Source organism: Petaurus breviceps, unplaced genomic scaffold (genome assembly GCF_028583685.1).
Source record: "Petaurus breviceps papuanus isolate PSGF00001 unplaced genomic scaffold, PetGlider_PUasm1.0 229, whole genome shotgun sequence".
Taxonomy (NCBI): domain Eukaryota; kingdom Metazoa; phylum Chordata; class Mammalia; order Diprotodontia; family Petauridae; genus Petaurus; species Petaurus breviceps.
The window spans coordinates 10,567,194-10,575,953 of record NW_027185903.1 but is presented as its reverse complement, the minus strand read 5'-3'; the positions used below and the strand labels follow the sequence as shown (position 1 = coordinate 10,575,953).

The window sequence follows — 8,760 nt, the reverse complement described above, 5'->3', positions numbered from 1 at the left end:
AAAAAGGGGATGGGATGATATTTCAAACATAGGATATGGTTAAGTAAAAACATGATGATGTGAGAGTACAGTGTATGTTCATTAGGCAGGATCCAGTTTTGCTGTTATACTGGTTGCATATAAAAAGTTGTGTGTATGATTTATATATACCAAAAAGGTAGAGTGGTACCAGGTTAGTGAAGGTCTTAAATGCCAGGAAGAGACATTTGAACTATACTTAGGTAATACTGTGAAACCTCTGAAGATTATTGAGGAGGGTTGTTATGATCAAATCTCTATATAAGAAAGTTTATTCTGGCAAGGTTAAAAGAAATAGATTAATGCACAGGTAGCATGGCCAAGTGGTCTAAGGCACTGGATTTAGGCTCCAGTCTCCTTGGAGGCATGGGTTCGAATCCCACTACTTCTAGAATGGATATAATTTGGGGGAGGCTAAGTGGCACAGTGAATAGAGCATTGGCCCTGGAGTCAGGAGGACCTGAGTTCAAATCCGGCCTCAGATACTTACTAGCCATGTGGCCTTGGGCAAGTCACTTAACCCCAATTGCCTTCCAAAAAGCAAAAAATAAAAAAATAGATTAGAAAAAGAGAGACAGGAAGATGGAAAACTTACAGAAGGTTAGTTAAATAAGTAAAGTTTTAACAAAAATCTCTACTAGGGTTAGCGGTGGTGAATACAGTAATCCAAGACAATTACAAAGGATTCATAAAGAAAAATGCTATCCACGTGCAGAGAGAAAGCTGGTGAACTCTGAATACAGGATGAAGCACATTGTTTTTCATTTTCAGCATTTTTCTTGTTTTTTTTGTTGTTGTTTGTAACATGACATAGAGAAATGTTTTGTGTGACTTCACATGTATAATGGAAATCATATTGCTTGACTTCTCAGTGGGTGGAAGAGGAACTGGAGGGAGGGAGAGAATTTGGAATTCAAAATTTTAAAAATAGATGTTGAAAGAAGGGGATGTATATGCCAAGTTGGCAAGGGAAAAAAGGCAAGATTACATAACTCATGTTATCATAGCTTCTTATTTGGAATGAAAGAATCTTAAGGGTCATCTAGTTCACCTCCTTCACTAGACAGAAGAGGAAACTCTAGGTCAGAGAGATGAAGTACATTTCTCAAGGTCACTAAGGTATAGAAAGTGACAAAGATAGAATATTCCAAGATGAGTCCAAGGTATGGAGCTTGGGAGAAAGGAGTGAATAGTTGTGCCACTGACAGGGAATAGGGAAACCCTTGTTTGGAGAGGAAGCTACTATGTCTTAGAAATGTTCTGCTTCGTGAATTCAGTCCTATGTGTTTTTTCTGATGATGAAGAATTCTATCTGAATTCAGTGTCTAAGAAACTTGAAGAAATATATTTCTTCAAGAAAGGACATTGCATTTCTTTGTTTATTTTTCCTTCTAGTCACATTCTTTGGAGCATCATTATTCTGTGAACAGTTTCCAAATATCATGTTGTCACCATCCTAGAGTTTTAAGAACATAGTAAACTGGGGCAGCTAGGTGGTGCAGTGAATAAAGCACCAGCCCCGGAGTCAGGAGGACCCAAGTTTGGTTCCAGCCTCAGACACTTAACGCCCACAGAAAAAAACTAGGCATGTAACCTTGGGCAAGTTACTTAACCCCAATTTCCCTCCAAAAGGCAAAAAAAAAAAAAAAGACCATAGTTAACTGTGAAGATTCACTCATATGTAAGAGATGTTCAAATATTAAAAATTCTTTATATTTTTAAAATTGGCAATTTAAGTATTTTAAGTTCCTTCAAATAAACTATACAATGAAGACAATACAAATCTAATTAAAGTACCCTGGGAAAGAGTTATAATAACTATGTTCTCTAGCTATCAAGCTATGTCTTTTTGAGAAACTGTGTTTGTTGCTGAAGCATACTAAATAATGTTTTTCATTTCAGTATCCATTTATCTCAAATGGTATCAATGCAAAATAAAGAGTAGCTAAAAGTTTTAGGTCCCATCATCTAATCTAAGTTCTAAAAAATAATATGGGAGGGGCAAGCTAGGTGACACAGTGAACACAGCACCAGCTCTGGAGTCAGGAGGACCCGAGTTCAAATAGAACCTCAGACACTTAACACATATTAGCTGTGTGACCTTGGGCAAGTCACTTAACCACAATTGCCTTGCCTCACCCCTCCAAAAAAAAATAATAATGTGGGATAATCTTCTGATATAAGAAGTGTGTGAGCACAAAGATAAGTAGGTATTAATGTTATACAAAGAAAAGAAGGGGCAGTTCACAGCATGAATTAAGAATCCTTGGAAGAAAATATGATCAGCTAAATTTCCCTTCAGGATTAGTTAAAATAGAGGCTATTCTGACTAGTTGATTGCAAAATCACATTAGCTTGCTGTTCATACCCTTAAAAGTAAGAATTATTTCATTCTTTACATTAATATCCTCAATTTTAGGGGTCAACCTGACCAAGACCAGTACTTTGTTCAAATCTGATTCTGAAACAAAGGTGTTAGGTCATTCAACAGTTAACAAAAAGAGTTTTCCTTAGCCAAAGCATAGAAAAGATACTCAAAACATATATTCTAGCACTTAGTTTGATTAGGATGCCCTCAATTCCACATGGAAACCCTTCTGATCAGCAGGACACAGTGGAGTGATAAGCTTAACCTAAGAATATCCACCAAAACTGAAAAGCCCTGACTCGATGTGAATGGACATGTTTTTTGTCCTTGGTGACCAGAAAGCCATTCACTATGGCCTAAGACTGCTAGAAAGTTATGTTAAGGGAGGTTTCATAAAAGAATCAGACCGCTCAGTAGATGCTTAGTACAGTAAGCATCTGCTATATCACATTTCATTGTGCACAAAGGAAAGGCTAAAAGTTTAAGGGAAAACATCTAAGGATGGGAGGAACAAGGGTTAAATGGAGCCAAATCAGTAACTGACACCTTCAAAATTAGTGAAGTAACTTACATCTCTAAAACCAGGGCATGGGAGGGATACATTAGGCTGCTTCTTGAACCCCGGGTTAATGATTAAGCCATTGTAGAAGGATGGAAGGAAGAGCTTGATGATCCTGAAAAGAAGCTGCTCTTGGGCTTGCCTTTGCCAGTGTTCCTCCTCCTAAATGATTGGGGAAAGGGATAGCTGGGTGTTTCCTCACCTCCACAGAAATGCAACTTATCAGTCAACATAACAAAAGGGTCATAGGACTTAATGAAAGTGGACAAGGCAGGATTCCCATCCAGGTATTGCCTACATTATCACAGACAGGGACAGACTCGGAATTAAATATAAGAAGCTGCTATTGTATAATTATGGGGTATGATATCTTCTAATCATAACCATAAGTGAGCAGGACAGTAGAATACTAAAGAGGTAGGCCATCTTACGCAGGAACACAGAGCCACAGTTAAGTTTAAACTTTAAAAAAAAATTACCACAATATAAAATCATAACAGATTCCTTGCTAGATGCAACTACGGAGATAACTTTCTTCAATTATTCTCTGACAGGTTCACCGGTGAAATGATGTTTGAAGATATTATTTTCATATCAGAAAATGCAGAAATTCCTATAGATCAGAGATTCTTAATGTGTGTGTGTGATGGATTCTCAAGAAGTCTGGTGAAGTCTGTAAGACACCTCAGAATAATGAATGCGTAAGAATTATGAATGCATAAGAAAATATATTAAAATTACAAAGGTTAAAGATTATATTAAAATTATATTCTTATAAATTATTTTTAAAATTTAATTAAATAAATACAATACTAAGTTAAATATATTATATTAAAATACCATTATCAAATGCTTAAGCAATTCATAGAATCCCATGTTAAGAACTCTCTTTTAGATTCTGAGATTTTCTAGATGCTCTTATTTGTGAATGACATTTTACTGATTATATCAAGCCCAGGATAGTACAGGCCACCCAGTGAAGCAAGGACCAATCAAAATGACTTCACAAGCCACCTAGGCAAAAGAAAAATGGATGAAGAATGCCTATTGTATAAGTCAGCCCACAACATCATTTCATGAGTACATAAAACTTGGACAGACCCTACAGATGAATGACGAGCTGGGGAAAGAAGTGAAAATTAGGATGTGAGGTCTGGATTGCATTTGAGGAATTATCCAGATCTTTCACTTTTCCCAAGTGACTCCCTAGCAGCCAACCTTGACATTTTTAAATATCCTTATACTCCTGGTGATGGTATATTCCTGGAATTCATGGAACACAATAATTGATAAGGAATAAGAACTGTGATTGGAATAAAGGGTGTATAATGGGCACAATTCGATTACAACAAATTTCTGATGATGACTTACATTTAAGAAGGGGAGTAAAAAATATCATCCAGGTAGTAAAATAACATCCTGGCAATGTGATGAAAAAAGAAAAAAGGGTAGTTATTTATTGAAAACAGGAGATAACAGACTCAAATGCTCACCTGTTGCTAAGAAAACATTAAAAGAATCACCATTCTTTAAGGTGGACTGGCAAATGGATTTCTGTAGAAAATGATATTTTCAGTGGGACTTGAAGCAACTCAGGGAAGTCAGGAGGCAGAGATGAGAAGGGAGACCATTCCAAGGAGTGAGAATGCCTGTAGCCAAGAGATGGACTATCTTGTTTGGGGGAACAACAAGAAGGCATGATAGCAAGTCCCTGGAGAGCAGAATACATGGTAGGAAGGGTGTAAGGTATAAGATTAGAAGGATGAGAAAAAGTGATGAAGGGCCTTGAATGCCAGAGAATTTTATATTTGATCCTGAAGGTGATGGAGTTTATTGAGTATTGGATAACATGACTAAGTCTGCATTTTAGGAAGATCATTTTGATACTGAGTGAAGGATTGACTGGAGTGGGGAGAGATTTGTGGTGGGGAGATCATCCAGAAGCCTTTTGCAGTGATCAGTGATGAGTACCAGGTATAAATAAGGTACACAGAAAAGTAAACTATGAATAAAAATCTGACACTGAATCTCTAACTTCTATGAAGATCCTCAAGTTTGTCAAGAATTGAATTATGGCCTGTAGCTTCAAATTACAAATGTCATTGGGTTTTCATTTTAACAACGACTTAATAAAATGGGAACATTTTATACTTGACAGAATACAAAAGATAAGGTAAGAGATTGACTCTCTGCTTACATGGGAACAGGAAACAGTCAGATAAACATACTCTACCAATGCATTATTAAGCTTAGAGTTTCAGAGTCTTTCCTAGATCACCAAGATTCAGTACTTTGTTCAGAATTGCACAGGTAAAATGTATTCAAAGTAAAACCTGTACCCAAGTCTTCCTTGCTCTAAACCAGACCTAATTATTATTGCCTTTTTTTTAATTATTTGCCTATTATTACCTAATCATGTGCCATGCCTCCACTCATAACATAAAAATTCCTGTTTTAAAATAGATTTTTCTTTTTTTTTGCTTTTTGGAAGGCAATTGGGGTTAAGTGACTTGCCCAAGGTCACATGGCTAGTTTTTGTGTTAAATGTCTGAGGCCAGATTTGAACTCAGGTCCTCCTGACTCCAGAACCAGTGCCTCTCCTTAAAATAGATTTTTTAAAAAATCAAGGTAAGTATGGCAAGAATTTAGTTGGCATTTGGAGAATTCATGTTAGCACCCAAAATTGCTATAGGAAAAGTCCATTAACCAGGCTTTACCAGGAAATATAAGGCAAAATGCCAATACATCATTACTAAAACATTTCCAGTTATTATATGTATCAAAAACTAAAAAAAAAAAAAAAGTTCTCTTTTTCTTGGAGTCTACTGCTGGCTCTATTATTTCTGCATTAGAGACCAATAAAGATAAAGACTTTGACCATGTCAGAACTGAAAAATTCCTTAATGTCTTTTCCCTCTTCAAAGCCGTGTGACTTCTCATCTTAACCTTTTTTCCCCAAGTGGTTAAAGAGGTGTCTCGTTTAGACTGCAGCATGGGGAACACAACCCTTGTTCCCAATTCTTTTTCACAAATTGTCCTCAGAAGAGAGTCATCAACAGCTTCATACTCAATGAGTCATATGGGATTCAAGAAGCTACTGTAATTCAGTGAGAGGTATCTCAGAATGCAGAATATTCAAAAGAAATTCCAGAGGTCAGTGGGTCCAAACTTAGCTGAATGTATGAATGCTCTCTAAGGCATTTCCAATAATTGGTTATTCACCCTATAGTTGGAGCTGTCCATTGCTAGGGAACTCACTACTGCCTGAGGCTGCCTATTAAATTTGGAGTTAATTCTACTTGCTAGGAAATTTTTCCTTAAATTGAACTGGAAGTTCTGCATACCAATAACTTCCACACATCAGTCCAAGTTCTAGCCTCAAGGTCTAAGCAAAATGAAAGCACTTATTCTGCCAAGATCTCCATTTGCTTCTCCAAGGAAAATCCTACATCAGCCTTCCTTTTGTCTTCTACTTTATTTTACAATAAGAATGTCAAGATTGATTTAATTCAGGCCCTCCATTAGCATATTATGTGCTGGCCATTAGGTAAGGACTCATTTTTTTTTTCTTTTTATAAACAGTATTTTATTCTTTCCAATTACATGTAAAGATAGGTTTCAACATTCATTTTTTAATAACATTTGGGGTTCCAAATTTTTCTCTCTTCCTCTCATTCTTCCTCTTCTATCTGCATTCAGACACCATAATTTTTTCTCTGATTATGGATAGGATTTCTCATCATGAGTCTTTTGGAATTGTCTTAGATCATTGCATTGCTGAGAAGAGCTAAGTTTATCAAAGTTGGTCATTGCACAATGTTGATGTTACTGTGTACAATGTTCTCCTGGTTCTGCTCACTTCACTCGATATCAGTTCATGCAAGTCTTAAGAAATTCAAATTTAGAGAAATAAAAGTTAAAATTTACACATGATCTAGAATCTATGATATCTTAAAACTCTCACCCCTTTTTTACCACTCGGTCACCATCACTACAAAAGCATAAGAGGGGTCGCAAGAACTGAAGGCAGTTTTATATTTTTCTTGGATTTATGGATCGGTTTATCCAACGGATTCATCAACAAATGGCTAGACTGCTGGTGGTAAACCTCTCTCTACTTGTCTATGCGGGCATCTATGACTAGGTCTATTTTCAAGCTCCTTTTAGCATGATAGAAAGTGCTATGTGTCATTGCATAGCCTTCCAGAACACATGATAATAATCATAGAAAAATGTATCAATGCTTTAGTGAAGGGATTCTTAACCTGGAGTCCATGAATTCGTTTTCTTGGAAATATGTGGTATTTTGATAATATGCACTTAAAATCATTATTCTGAAAAGTCTTTACCAGATTGCTAAAGGAGTCTAAGACACAAAAAATGTCAATAACCCCTCAATTAAGGGAATTTGCTAGAGTTTTATAGATACTATATAGATAGACTATAAAGTCTTGACAATAAGGTCAGAGCATAAATTAAGGTAATGAGTATCAGTAAAGATAATTCTAAATATTTCTATTTGCAAATGATATGGTAGATTATTTCATAAACTAAAAGATAGAGTCAAAAGTTAACTGAGACAATGCTATATACATATATAAATATATACATATATATATAATCATGGAACATAAAATAAAACTAAAAGAATAATGAGTTTTCTATATATAACTAAAAAATAGGCAGAATTAATCAATTTGTTGTTTGCTTTTTTCAATAACAAACTAAAAAGAAAGGCAGAATAAATTGATAAAAAGGGAAATGTCATTTCCAAGTATAAAAGGTACCAAATATTCAAGTACTAACTATTATCAATGTAAGTAATTATTAAAATATTACAAAATTAAATATTTGAAGAAATATTCACTGATCATAATATAGATATAGCATTTCATTAACTAAATCAATAGAATAATGATGAAGTTAAATTATCAATGGAAGTACTGATTGATACTGCTCAGAATTTTATAAAAGCATACTTAAAATGCATATTCAAGAATAAAAGGTCAAGACGTCAAGAGAAAGTAGTATGCCCCAAAAGTCTTAACTGGACTGACTATTAATAGATCCATAATTATCATACCTTTAGGATAAATATTAGAAAAATAGATTAATAGAATAAATTATATCTTTCAAAAGTAAAACTGAAGGGAAAACACACACACACAAATATATTAGACTATTTTTATAGATTCAAAAATGCAAAATAAAAGGGGAGAAATTGATGGAGAAATTTAATTATTATGTTATATATAAAATGGGATAGCATCTTTATCTCATGTCATCCACCAAAATAAGTTATAGATGGATCACTGATCTAAATATTCAAAATTTCCTTCTGAAAACATTAGAAGTTAATGAAATGCTATATCTATTATAACCATGGATAGGTAGGAAAAGGTTAACTATTCAACAGATAAAACAAATCTTAGGAAACAAATTAGACAAGTCTGCATATGCCGATATATGAGTTTTTTGGACAAGAGAAAAGAATGAATTCAAATCAATTTTTTTAATCAAATACTTTATAAGCTTCCAGTTTACATCATTCATTTCTGCAAGATTTTGAGTTATAAATTTTCTCCCCATTTTTCCCCTAACCACCACCACAAAATAGAGATCCCACTGGATATGCCCTCCTCCAATCTGCTCTCTCCCATATCTTCTCCCATACCCTCTCTAGCTTTCTAGTAGTTCATGGTGAATCTCTATGCCGCACGGCCTGTATATCTTATTTCCCAGTTATATGCAACATAATATTGATAAGAGTGTGTGTGTGTGTGTGTGTGTGTGTGTGTGTGTGTGTTTCATAAAA

The 8,760-nt window shown here is 34.9% G+C and overlaps 1 non-coding gene across 1 annotated transcript; it reads left to right on the top strand.

The window, feature by feature from the left end:
• Positions 1-327: 327 nt before the first annotated feature.
• On the top strand, positions 328-409 carry TRNAL-UAG (transfer RNA leucine (anticodon UAG)). Its single transcript has one exon. It is a non-coding gene; the product is annotated as a tRNA-Leu (tRNA).
• The last annotated feature ends 8,351 nt before the right edge of the window (positions 410-8,760 follow it).